The sequence below is a fragment of the Pseudorca crassidens genome, chromosome 5, assembly GCF_039906515.1.
Source record: "Pseudorca crassidens isolate mPseCra1 chromosome 5, mPseCra1.hap1, whole genome shotgun sequence".
In the NCBI taxonomy this organism is placed as follows: domain Eukaryota; kingdom Metazoa; phylum Chordata; class Mammalia; order Artiodactyla; family Delphinidae; genus Pseudorca; species Pseudorca crassidens.
Window position 1 is genome coordinate 41,882,565 of NC_090300.1, and position 13,704 is coordinate 41,896,268.

Below are 13,704 nucleotides of genomic sequence, written 5' to 3' on the forward strand. Positions count from 1 at the left end.
TGTCTAGTAACATAAAACTCCCACCAACTAAACTACAGCTTGCTTCCCACACAAAAGCTATAAAAATATGGAAGAATCAGCACCTGTTAGCAAAATTATGAATTGAAATATCTTGAGTTCCGGTGTTAAGTTGCTTGATAATTTTATGGTTAACATTCCTCTTCTTTAGAAATGTTGTAATATGATTTGCTTGCATATCTTGAACACCTGTATAGAAACACTGATTTTGCTGCAGTGGTCAGTTTTTAGGAAATGTTGTCAAAATGACCACTTGAAAAATATCATTGGTTTATTTCTGACACTTCTAAAGCACATGGAGAAGTGTTCATTTTATGGATATAAAATACTTACATGTTGTTCCTCCGCTTGGTGGAAATTACTTAAGAATTCATGTCCTGGTGTCTAAGATGATTAAAGTTACATAACAAGTACAGAAGAAAAACAGTTTTAGTGGTCAAATCAGTTTGACTAGCATGTAGTGTTACTTCCTATCATAAAGACAGAATTAAAAGATACCCAGTAGTTCCATTAAAAAGGAAAGTTTTATTCATTTCTTTCTTCTCCATTCCTGTCTCTACTGCTTCATGGCAAACATTGAAGAAAAGAGGAGGCGTATTAGATTCCGTGGTGGCATCTGCCGTGACGTAGAGCAATGCTTTGCCGTCTGCTACGTATTTGGGGGCTGGTAGACTATCTAAACTTTGAATAACTTATTATCAAAATACCACAATGATGAGTTTCTCTCCCTCAAAGAATCTGATTCACTTTACAGTTACTAATCAGCAAAGAGCACAGGGAAACTTTTATGAAGAAAAAAGCTAGATATAAAGTGTATTATTTTCTTTACAAAGTACATAGGCTAAACCTTTGAATGGAATACCTGAAGGGAGTTTTGCAAGATATTTTAAATATTTCAAAAAGCCCAATGAAAATTCAGTCGATAATAAGAGCTACCTGGCTGTACTTTTGGCTTGCATATTTTTATAGCATGCTGATTAAGTGCTCTAATTAGGGGTTATATATGTCTAACTAAGGCATTACATATGATTAAAAATGGAAAAGTATATTATTGCATATGATAAATATAGTTTGTTTACTAGACATATTTTTTAAAAAATTAATGAGGGAAAAGCATAATGAAACAAATATGAGGTGATGAAAATGTTGGGAACCACAAATCTATACTAATCACTTGGCAATTAGTCACCTTTCTATACTGCTGCTTTAGTGAGTATTATTAATTTGTGATTTATACCTTACATTTTTCTGAAAGAATTTAAAGTGTCTCATGCTAGCTAAATATTGTTCTTTCAGTATTTTGGTTACTTTCTTATGTGTCCAATGAGATTATAGAATCCTTAAGGAAAAGAAGCACCAGTCTTAGATATCCTTATGAACTTCATCCTGTTTTTCTAGCAGGCATTTTCTGGCATAGAGTAAGTGGTTTCCCCTTGTCCTACTCATTGACCAATGGATTGTTGGTAGAATTTTCTAGTCAGATCCACTTGTTGCCCTCATTCGGCAAATACTGATTCAAAGACTACTATGTGTCAACTACGGTACCTAATGTCAAGTGTAATTAGGCAGAGGGAATAAACATAAAAGGAGTAGGCTGAAAGTGTTCAAGGAAAAGGGAACAGTTTATGCAAAACTGAAACTGGGAAAGAGCTGGGCTGGTCCCAGGAACTGAAAGGACAAGAGGTTTAAGCTCTGTGGGCAAAGGAATGAGATGAGCTTGAAGAGGCTAGCGAAAGCCACATCATGCATGGCCTGGTAGGCCACGGTATGAAGTTCTTAAAATTTTACTTTCTGACTGTTTGGGTGAAGAGATTGGGGTTGGGGTGAGGGTGACAAGAGGTGTATCAGAGAAATCAGCACAGAGGCCAGGTGTTGGCTTAGACCAAAGTGGTAGAAGAGGAATAAAGAGAAAGACATTTAAGATTTTTTGTGAAGGTAGAACCATAGGGCTTACAGATGAGTTAGATGTAGGAGATGAGGGAAATGCAGAGGTTTCTGGCTTGCACAGTTGCATGAAACTGAATATACCACTGTCTGAGTTGGGAAGACTGGGGGAGGACAGGTAGAGCTGGGAGACTTTGAAAGAGAATCAAGAGTTTGACTGGGGCTATGTTGTGTTTGAGATGCCTGAGAGAGATTGAGAGAGAGATGGCAAGTTAGTAATTATGTTTACAATCTGGAGCCTACTGGATATATGGTTGATCAGCGTATATAATATTTATATACAATGTATATTTATTTAATTAAAATAGTATTTAAAGATATGTTAGCGGGACTCCATATTTCAGAGATTGAAGAGGATAGTGTAAGAAGATAGAGAAGGAACGGGGAAAGGAAATAGGAAGGAAACTGGGATGTGTAATGTACCAGAGGTCAAGAGAAGAGAATGGTCAACTGAGAAGTGTGCAGCTTGAAGGCTACTGAGAAGTGAGCGTGAGGATAATAAAGTGACCATTAGATTGGACAACACCAAGGTCACTGGAGCCCTTAACCAGGTAGTTTGGAGAGCATGACAGAGGTGAGCAATTTAAGACAGTACAAGCAGATAAGTCTTTGGGGAGATTAGGATAGCATATAAAAAGGAAATTCAAAAAAAAAGAGACAGATCTGGGAAAGGGAGATGGGGCTGAAATGAACTAAGTTTTTAGGTACGGTGAGCTTCAGGTTGCTACAGAACATCTGAGTGATAATATCTTACAGGAGGCTGGATTATGAATTGAGAACTTTGGAACCATGTATGTGCAGCCAAAGCTGGGACAGGCATCTCTGGCCCAGATGCCCTTTTAACATACCAGGTCCCCTTGTACTGTCCCTGCTCAAGGTCCTGATGTAAAAGAGATTTAGCATCTAACCTCTCTTCCAGACATGAGGCTTGAACTACTCACCTCAGCTAGTAGCTACTGACTCCATCCTCTCTCTAGAATCTACAAGCCACCTTAGCCCTTTCCGTGGCCCTACAGTTTTTTTCTGTAAGCGAAATTTCTAGAAGTAGCATTTCTGGGTCACAAGATATGTCTTGATCTGACATTTCAGAGGCATGACCGTGGCAGGTTGGAGAAAGCTGAATGAGATGCTGTCTCTCTCTGTTCCTGCTGAGTGGTACCTTACTTCTGCTTGGTTTCTGCAGCCTTTGCTAAATAAATCAAGAACTTCATCTTTCTTGGGTCAGTTAGTGTGGTCTCTTGAGCCACTCCATGGCCCAAGACTTTCTTTCAGTGTTGGGAAGGAGAAAATAGCTATGAAAATCAGAGGAGGTGGGAGGACTTTTGGAAGTGGAACCCATTATATATGATTACTGAGAACTTTTCTCAGCACTTTGGTTTAGACTGTTTTAAGATTCCTCATGGGAACACTTTCTTGTGAGAGTTGCATGCAGGTATATTTTACAGGCTCCTTTTCCTTTTTTCAAAATAACTTTAACATACACCTACTCAAATAAGCCACCCATCTTATATGAACTGAGTCATTTGTCAATAACAAGTGCAGAAGCCAGTGTGGAGGCTGACTGCTCCACCAAGAGCACAAAGTGTATTGTATTTCAGCTTAAGCATGTCGAGCAGTGAACTTTTCCTTGTTCATAGGACATCCATTGACTTACATGTGGGTCCTCAGTGTCCTGAGAGAGACTGTAAGTTCAGTGCAAAGGGGACAGGGACACAACATGGGTAGAACGTAATAGAGATGATGTATGGACTATCTCATTGTATTCGTTATTGTATTAGTGTCTTAGGGTGGCCACAACAAAGTACCACAAAGGGGTAGCTTAGAACAACAGAGATGTATTGTCTCCCAGTTCTGAAGGCTAGGAGCCCCAAATCAAGGTGTTGGCAGGGCCATGCCTTCTTCTGAAACCTGCAGAAGAAGTCTTCTTTGCTTCTTTCTAGCTTCGTGTGGTTGGCCAGTGACCTTTGGTGTTTGTTGGTTTACAGCTGCATAATTAGTCTCTGCCTTCATCATCATGTGGCATTCTGTGTCTGCATGTGGCTGCCGTCTCTCAAGAACACTAATTATGTTGGATTAGGGCCCACCCTACTCCAGTATGACCTCATCTTAACTAATTATGTCCATTTCCAAATTTTTGTGACCCTATTTCCAATTAAGTTCACAGCCTAAAGTACTAGGGATAAGGACTTCAACCTATTTTTTTTTTTTTTTTTTTGAGGAGACACAATTCAGCCCACAACACTCATGTTCACATCAAGGAAGGGATGGGAGGGAGGAAAGGGGGAAAGAAAAGTGATAGTTATGGATAATGAGTTGGAAGGCTAGTTGTCCCCATTACTGTTTCCAGACCACTACTTCCCTACCCTCTTCTAACAAAAAATTGCTTCCAGGGGGCCCTGCTATTTGGCTAAACTACCCTCTCTTCCTTTCTTCTGGTAGATATTGTTATATACTGAACAGTCTTCTGTTCTTTGCACTAAATACTGGGCAGTGGTTCTCAAACTCTTCTGGATATTCCAGATCACCTGGGAACTCGGTAAAAATACACAGAAGTCCAAGCCCTATCCTACTTCAACCAGCCTGTCTCTGTATCTTCTAAGGCTCCCTCAAGTTTGAGAACCACTGGCCTTGGACATATGGCTTGCAGTCTTTACCCCAACCTTTGCCAACATCGTGGGTACGTTATCATCAGAGTCACAAAGATGACTCTGCCAGCACCAGACCTTTCATTTCTTGACCTCTTCACCCTCAGTGACCTTCTACTCACTCCTTCAGAGCCAGCCTGTCCCACAGCCACACCCTGGACCTTGTCGGCATTATCTCATTAATGTGCGGAAGCAATGTCTCTTGCCTCCTACTGGCTTCCTACAATTCCTTCCTCAGCCCCTGGCCATCTATCTGATGGCAGCTCCTTCCAGCCCATCTTGAAATCTGAGATAGCTCCAGACTGCCTCTTCCCACAGGCCCCCACATGGTCTAGGAGAAATACCCACCCCTACCCCACCGCTGGGAGAGGTGCTCCCAATGCAGCCTTACCACTCCCGCCTCTCCCCTTTGGTCAGAGCTTCTCTTACCAGTCCTTACACTTTTCAAACTTAAGGAGGCACATCTGAAGTTCTTCAGTTTGCTTCCTTAAAGTATCTCTCTCACTTGGTTTAAGAAGAGAGGAGAACCATTCCCTTCACCTGGCGGGGGGGTGGGGTGGGGTGGGGGGGGGTGGGCACGGAAAGAAAAAGCCAAGGTATTCCAACAATTCTCCAAAGAAAACTTCTCTCAATTTTTCAGCTCTTGTGCTTATACAAACTCCAGTTGGGTGGATTAAAGGTCACAAAACCAGTTTGACCCCTCTTTACAAGTTCTGCATTGGTGGTATAGCCCCTCATTATAGCACCTATTGTTTTCTTCTCAGTCTTTAGGCCAAAACTAAAACAGAAAGAGCCCCAACTGAACATCCTGTTTACACACACACTGCTCCCTAATTTAGGAAATGGCTAGTTCATTTGTTGAACAATTTTCACTAGGACCATTCCTTGACCTTAAGGGGACCCTTCCCTAATTCGTGGTCCCATTTACTTTCACCACTAGCCTTCTCCCGCCTCCCTGCATCACAGGTTAGATTTCATGGTTCCTACTCTCGGTAATCCTCTTGCCAATGCCATAAATTTCCTTGTCTCCTTATCTTTTCCTCATATCAATCTGGAAAAACCTCCATCCTGGATGAACTCAACAGCCTACAGCCTCCATGCCTGCACCCAGGCAGCTGTGCACCACACTTTAGAAACACAGAAGGGCAAGTTGGTATGACTATAATTTTAAGGTCACTAGCTCTAGGCCCTTACTGCCAACAATTCTGTTATATTTCTTGGAGAACACAGAAGTCATTATACTGTAACACCTTCTCCCTAGCAAATTTGCCACCCAACCTTCAACTGCACCCATCCTATTCTCTTTCCCTCCTGTTAAAATAGAGATATTCCCCCTTTGGTCCAAGACCAATGCCTCTGTTTCTTCTTTGGATCTCATTCCCTCTCACCTTCTTAGGAACCATACACCATTAATTATCCCTTCTTCCATCTGGATTCCTGTCGGTGTCTAAATATACTAAAGTCTCCCCTAGATTAGCAAACCTGTAACAGCTTACACTTTATAAAGTACTGTGCATCACTGTTATGCTAAGTACTTCATATATGCAGATTATTTAGTCATCATATTACCCTCTGAAGTAGGTAGTATTTTTATCTCCATTTTTTAAAGAGGAAACAGATTCAGAGAGATTACATAACTTGCCCAAGATCACACAGCTGATGAGTAAAGTGGGATTCAAACCCAAGGAGTTTGGTTCCACAGCCTTTTCTATTCTCTGGATTCCCTGTTGGTCTGTTTTTGTTGTCTGTTGTTTCTCCAGATTTTCCATTTCATTGTCTTGTCTCCTCCATGAACTGCTTATTCCCCCCATCCTGCTCTAACTTTTATTATGATAAATTCAAAATTTACAGAAAAGCTGCAAGAATAGTGCAGTGGACCCCTATATATACTTTACTGAGATTCACACACATAAATAGGTGTATACACACACACACACACACACACACACACACACAGAGGCAGTTACACAATGACATGATTCAAATTTCAGTTACCATGGTATACTAGCTGTAATTGCGTAAAGACTTCCCTGCCAGAGCTTCAAATAGCTACATAATGAACAGATGCCCATGATGATCGGTGACAGTGACCAATCATGACACTTCTTTCAAAAATCCATCAGATTGGTCACTGCACATCTGTTACTCAGTTCATGCAGACAGCAAAGCATGCAATTGTGTTGCCTCCTTGTGTCTCAGTGATAAACTCACATGACATTTTATAAAAATGGATACTGATCAAAAAAGATGAAAGTGCAGGAAAGAAATTAAAAGTGATAATGCTAAAAGTGAAATTCCAATCAAACATAAATGGAGTTGTAGAAGACAGAACTGGGAATATTGACACTGCCACCATTAGAAACACTCTAGATATGCAGCCAGAGGAGCTTAGTGAAGGCAAACCTATCAAGATTAATGAGGAAAGTGGTTGTGATGAAAAGGATGAAGATGTCCCGGGAGAAGTGACATTAGCAAAAACTTCACATTAAAAGAGCTTCTGGAGATATTTCACAGCATTGTAAGTGCAAATGATAAAAGGATGCAAGCTGATCCAAACTTAGAAAGGAGTATGACAATTTGCAAAGGCACAGAGAAGATTCTATATAGTTAGTTATATGATCAGAAGAACTGTTCAAACTACTCTCAGTGTTTTACAAAGAAAATATTTTAATCCTCAGTGTTTCTAATGGTTTAAATTACAGTATACTAAATAAAAATTAGTTTTACTAGTATTTCATTTTCCTACATTTATAACTGACCATAAGAGTTCATAGTGTTTTGACAAAACTGTTTAAAAGTCATGCAACAGTGGTAATTTTCCCCATTGATTATTAAAAATAAGTTTGCACAGTTTCACTTTACACAGTCATTTCTGAGTCCTGTACTACCATGCAAAGTGAGGACTGCATATATGTATACATATATATATTTTTTTTTTTGCCTGAGCCATTTGAAAGTACTCTGCAGATATCATAATGCTTCATCCCCTAAATATTTCAACATGTATCTCTATCTCTTAAGAACAGGGGCATTCTTCTAGGTAATCACAATACCTCTCTTACCACTCTCAAGAACTTTAACATTGATACCATATCTAATATTCATTATGTATTCAAATTTTCCCAACTGTCTGAATAATATCCTTTGTAGCATTTTTTAAAATCCAATGGCTACATAAAGGCCAAACATAGCCTTTAGTTGCCTTTAACGTAGAATAGTTCTGCTGCTTTTTTTTTCTTTTCTTCTCCTGACATTCATATTCTTTAATGAGTTCTGTAGAGTGTCCCACTACTTGGATTTGTGTGATTGTTCTCTCACGCTTAGATCTAGATATTTATGTTCTAGAACTTGTTTCCTTCACCTGCCCTCCTCCCATTTCCCAATCAGTGCCCAGGTAGCTATGGTAAGGTATGGTGAAATTTCTGTAATGTCCTTCTCTTCTTTTTATTCCTTTCTCTCTCCTTAACCAAGTAACCAACCAATCCTCTTCTCTCAAAAAAAAACAAAACCAATCTACTCTAAGTAACTCCCTCAACCCTGCCACACATTCTTATGACTGAAATTCCATCATCCATTCCCTTCATTCTGTTGTTTCTAGGAGAGTCTCTCTTTTCACCCCTTGGGTGCTCAAATGCCTGCACATTCTCTATCCCAATCAAAATCTGCTCTCAAGAAAAGACTTAAAACCCTCATATTCAAAGTGAACTGACTACCAGCAGTTTAAAAAGGCACATCTCCCAGGGGAAGATGTGCCTTTTAGCAAAGTTCTGTGGAGATATATGCCCAGTGCTCAGCCAGTTGCCAGGGCATAATAGAGTCTCTAATTTTTTGTTGAATTAAATTGCCTTATAGCTCAGCAGGCAAGTTAGAGATTTCCATATCAAACTCTGTCTTCATTAAAGCACTGCTTTCAGTGGTATCTCTTTCTACTGATAAGTTCATATAGGAGGGCTAGAGTCTTGGATGATCAGGTGGGCATTTGAAGAAAATCTTTGTAATATTGTTGTTTTACTCTTGGCAAACAAAGTAATTCTTGTAATATAATTTTCATGGATGGCTTGTCTCATGAACTAGTTTATAAACTTGAATTCAGAGAAAACAAAGTTATGATATCTTAAGGTCTCATTCTCCCACGACTCCTAACACATGCCTTACCTGTAATCAAAGTTCAACAGATGTATACATTTGACAAGAATACTACATAGATGATGGTTTGTCCTCTTTTGTTCATCATATCACAAGGTATATAATGTCTGTTCGTAGTCATTTAAGTTTTATCATTGGGTTAAGGTGGTGTGTGAGATTTCTTTGTCAGATTACCTCTTTACTTTAATTATTAATGAGTACTGTATAAGGAGGTACTTAGAGACTATGTGAATATTTTATTTTCCAGCCTTTCACCCAGTAGTGTTAACATCCATTGATAACCCTTCCCTTCTCAGTTATTATTTTGGTGGTTACAAAATGAAGATTTTCTAATCCCATCAATCCATCTACATTTATTACCTGACATTTTTCTGTAAAGAAGAGCTTTCCTTCCTCTCTTGCACCCTACACCCACCCCCTGCCTTTTTTTTGAGTATTTTAATTGACTCATGGATCCTTTTTCATTCAGTATGCTATAATGAATTGCCATCGTTATTTTTATCTTTCAGATTGCCCTGTTTTGGCTAGTAGGAGGACCTTTAATCTGGCTTCTGTGTCTTTTGACATATCCCATTCGTTTGGAATGCTTATTTGGTTGCTTTTAATTGAGTGCCAGATATTGCATTTGGATAATTGTACAAATAGTTGGAGGCCTACAATAACATCTTTCTCCAAGGAGGATTTATGTTTGCTTCTGGCAAGAGGTTAAGGACACTAGCAATCCTAGATCATTTTAATCCAATTGGAGAACCTGAGAGGATTTGAAGCTGGGAGGGCTGGTCTATTTCTGGTTTACCCTCACTCCCAATGCAGTTCTTTGGGTCCCAACCCAAAACCTGGCGTCACTCCCTTTGACCTTCCCTGAACTTCAGTTTTTATACCCCTATCCCTGCTAGTCTGTCAAAAGTTCTGTTCAGCTTCTTAGCCACCTCTTTGGAAAAAGTGGCTTGAAATGTTCTGCTCACCTCTGAGTTTTCTTCTCTCAGGTCTTATTACCTTAAATCTTTGTGTTAGCTCTTGGAGTAATTTTTAAAGTATTTTTTTCCCAGCTTTTGTGGGTTTTCTGGGTAAGGTGCTAGCCTGAATTACCTAATCCATTACTAGAAGTGGAAGTTCTCCTGACCCCAGAGTTGACTTTTAAAAATAAAGTATGGTCACATCATCTTTCTAATTTAAACACGTCAGTGACTGCCTATCTTTCTGCAGAATTGTTAATTAGGCCTGAACGTCTACATCCCCAAATCATCTCCAGCCACTCTCCCTCTCACTTTCTGCTTTCCAAACCCACTCACTCTTTTTTGCATGCCACATCTTCACAATTCTGGCTTTGCACTTGCCGTTCCCATCTCCTGACCGCTGTTCGTTTCTCCCACCTATCTCCCTCTGAGCTAGTTAATGCTTACTTAATCATCAGAGCTCAGTCAAATGTTTCTTCACCAAGGAAGCTTTCCCTGGCTCTCCCAGCCTAGGCAGGTCTCAGTGATGGCACCATGCTCTTCTGCAAAGAACTTAGTGAGGTTTGTAAGTTTAGGTTGTTCTGAGTGATTATTCAAGTAAAACCTGTCATCTTCCATATCCTATATGAAGGCAGGGATCATGTCTGTTCTGCTCACCATTGCACACTCAGCGACTGTTTGTGGCAGGCATTCAATAAGATAGAAGAATGAATAAAAATAATTGTCAATCAACAAGTCCTTTTCTGGGTCACTTATCTATGCAATTAGCCCACTTATTTTTACCAACAGGTCCTCATGTAGGGTTTCGTTGATGCAGCTAAAATTTCCTGGCTTTTAACTTTGAAGTCTGATAAAAAAACAGTTTCGGTTTCCATTTCTCTTACGGTCACACTGATTTCATGTCTATAGGACATTATTTTTAACCAAAGACACACTGTTTTTTTGATGACTTTACAAAACTTTGAAACCAAGAGTTTTCCTAGGTTTCAATAATCATCGAGAAAAAGCCAGTTCAGATCCTTGATTTCCAATTTAGTTAAGTCTTCAGAAAGTGAAAAAAGTCAGAGTCTCAGGCAGGTGATGAAGTCAAAATAATACGGCAAATAATGTTGCAAATATTTTGTTTAATATAGATTTCCCTGACAGAGTAAATTTCCATCTGTTTTGCATTTGAAAATAAAAGACAGCTGTTTTGTAGGCAAGAAGTCAATAAATAATGGGAACTCTAATTGATACTATAGATTTCTGTTTTAAAACCAGACTTAGGCTTACATTGCTAGAAACTTGTATGCACCTGTACCAATTGTTAATTTTCATACTGTAATATGCTTGATTTGGATATTTTTCTTTCTGTAAACTCATAGAACACACAAGTGTCAACTGTTTCTTTAGACTCTAATTTCTTACTCAGCTTCCCCAAATGGGGTCTTCATTGACCAAGTTAGGTAATAGGAACTGTAAATTAGCTTAGATTTACAGGGATTACAGCTTGCCTCAGCTGGAGAAATATGAAATGAGTGGACACCACTGGGCAACACCTCACTTTCAGGCTTTGTGAAAATAAATCTCCCTCATCTACAACAAATGAAGAATGCAGCCCAGTACTCTTTTTAAAAGACACACGTTTAGGGACTTCCCTGGTGGTCCAGTGGTTAAGACTCCGTGCTCCCAAGGCAGGGGGCCCAGGTTCAATCCCTGGTCAGGGAACTAGATCCCGCATGCCACAATGAAGATCCCGTGTGCTGCAACTAAGACCCAGCACAGCCAAATAAATAAGTAAATATTTAAAAAAGTAAAATAAAAGCTAGCCCTAGTCCCACCAGGGTCCCTAAGTTTAAAAAACATAAAATAAAATAAAAGACACATATTTAGGCCCTCCTAATTAACCTTTATGTCAAATGGAGGAACCAATGTATTCACCATGTAGGTTTAGAAATGGGGAAATTCTTAGATATGATAGCAAACAGTCCCAACTTTTCTCCTAAACTCTAGTCTTCTTATCTACTAACCATCTCCTCTTTGTTTTTGCTGCGTTGGGTCTTAGTTGCGGTACACGGGATCTTTGCTGAGGCCCATCGGATCTTTCGTTGTGGCATGCAGGCTTCGCTCTAGTTGTGGTGTGCGGGTTTTCTCTTTCTAGTTGTGGCGCACAGGCTCCAGGGCGTGTGGGCTCTGTAGTTGTGGTGCACGGGCTCTCTCATTGAGGCATGTGAGCTCAGTAGTTGTGGCGCATGGGCTTAGTTGCCCCATGGCATGTGGGATCTTAGTTCCCTGACCAGGGATCGAACCTGTGTCCCCTGCCTTGGAAGGCGGATTCTTTACCACTGGACCACCGGGGAAGCCCCTAACCATCTCCTCTTAATGTGTCCAAAACTACACTCTTGTTTCCCTTTGCTCCCAAAAGCCTGCCTTCCACAATCTTCACCCATCTCAATAAATGACAATTCCATTTTCCTAATTGCTAAGCTGAAAACTGAGGGATCATCCCTGGTTCTTCAGTTTCCCTCATAAACTGTGTCCAATTCAACAGCAAATCCTCTCAGTTCTACCCTTATCATGCTTCCAGAATCTAATCACATCTCGCCACTGCCACGGTTAGTACACTGGTCCAAGCTACCATAATCTCTTGCCTACACCAATAAATGATCTTCCTGCTTTTACTACTGCCATCCTACAAGGCTCTTCTACACCCAGTAGCCAGAGTAATCCTTTTAAAATGTAAATTATATAGATTTCTGTCTCAAGTTGGAGTACAAACTCCTTACCATGGGCCTAAAAGATATGAGATCTGGTCTCTGGCCACCCCTTTGACCTCTTCAGCAGAACTTCCTTTCATTCATTCCACTCCAATCAAACTGGCCTCTCTGATTTTTTTTCTAATATGCCAAGCTTGCCTCTACTTCAGATGCTATTTCATCTACCTGGAATGTTCTTCCCCTGATATCCTCATGGCTAGCTCCTTTATCTTCCTCAGACTTCTGCTTAAATGTTTCCCTTTAGGAAATGCCTTTCCTGAACAGCACATCATTTTTAAAAAGCACCATCTTACCCAGAGTGACTATACATCTCGATTTATCCAGGACAGTCCTGGTTTTATTGGCATCGTCTTAACATAATTGTGAATAATTACTCTCAATGTGTCCTTGTGTGATATATTATGTGGTTGTCCACCCTTAACATGTCTTATTTTTACAGCTTTCACCACTACCTGATATCAGCTGTCTGTCTCCTCCCATTAGAATATTTGATAAGAGTTAACCATTTGTTCTATTCTCTAGTATCCCTAGCACTTAGAAATGTCTAGAACATAAATACTCAGTAAATGGGTTGAGTGAATAGGACATTAAGTACCCGATAATGTCAAGTGCTCTCCTGGGAACCAGAGAGGAAAAGATAAATAAGACAGTCTATATTCAACGTACCAGCCCCACCTGAGAGATTCTGGTTTGACTGGTCTTGTGTAGAGACTAGAAACGTATGTATACATATAGGGTGTGTGTGTGTGTACACATATATATAGTCAGTGGCTCAAGTGATTATCACAGCCAAGTTGCAAACCTATGGTCTAGGAGCTATATGCCTGTAGAGGAGTCAGAGGTGAAAGGCAAGTGCACTTCAGAGCCATCTCTTTTCAGTGAATGGCTAGGATGTCCAATCTGCCAAAATCATCATATTGAGTTTGGACATTAGCATTAAAATTTATGCTCTGTACATGATCTTGCCCAGTGTGGCTGGCCAGGGCTACTGATGAATTAAATTCCTAAATTCTGTTTTTGTCACTGGAAACAGTGTTTACTGTAGGGATAGAGTACTGGTTTTACAGAGCCTGAACAGCAAGACTGGGAACTATTTATGGTCCAGAATGTTTTAAGACAATATAAAAAGTAGGGACAGGGAAGTTGTCCATGGAGAACAGATTCTGGGACTTGATGAAAATGAGCAGTTGGACACAATTTATTTGCTGCAGGGAATAGCTTTGTAATCAAACCTGTGCA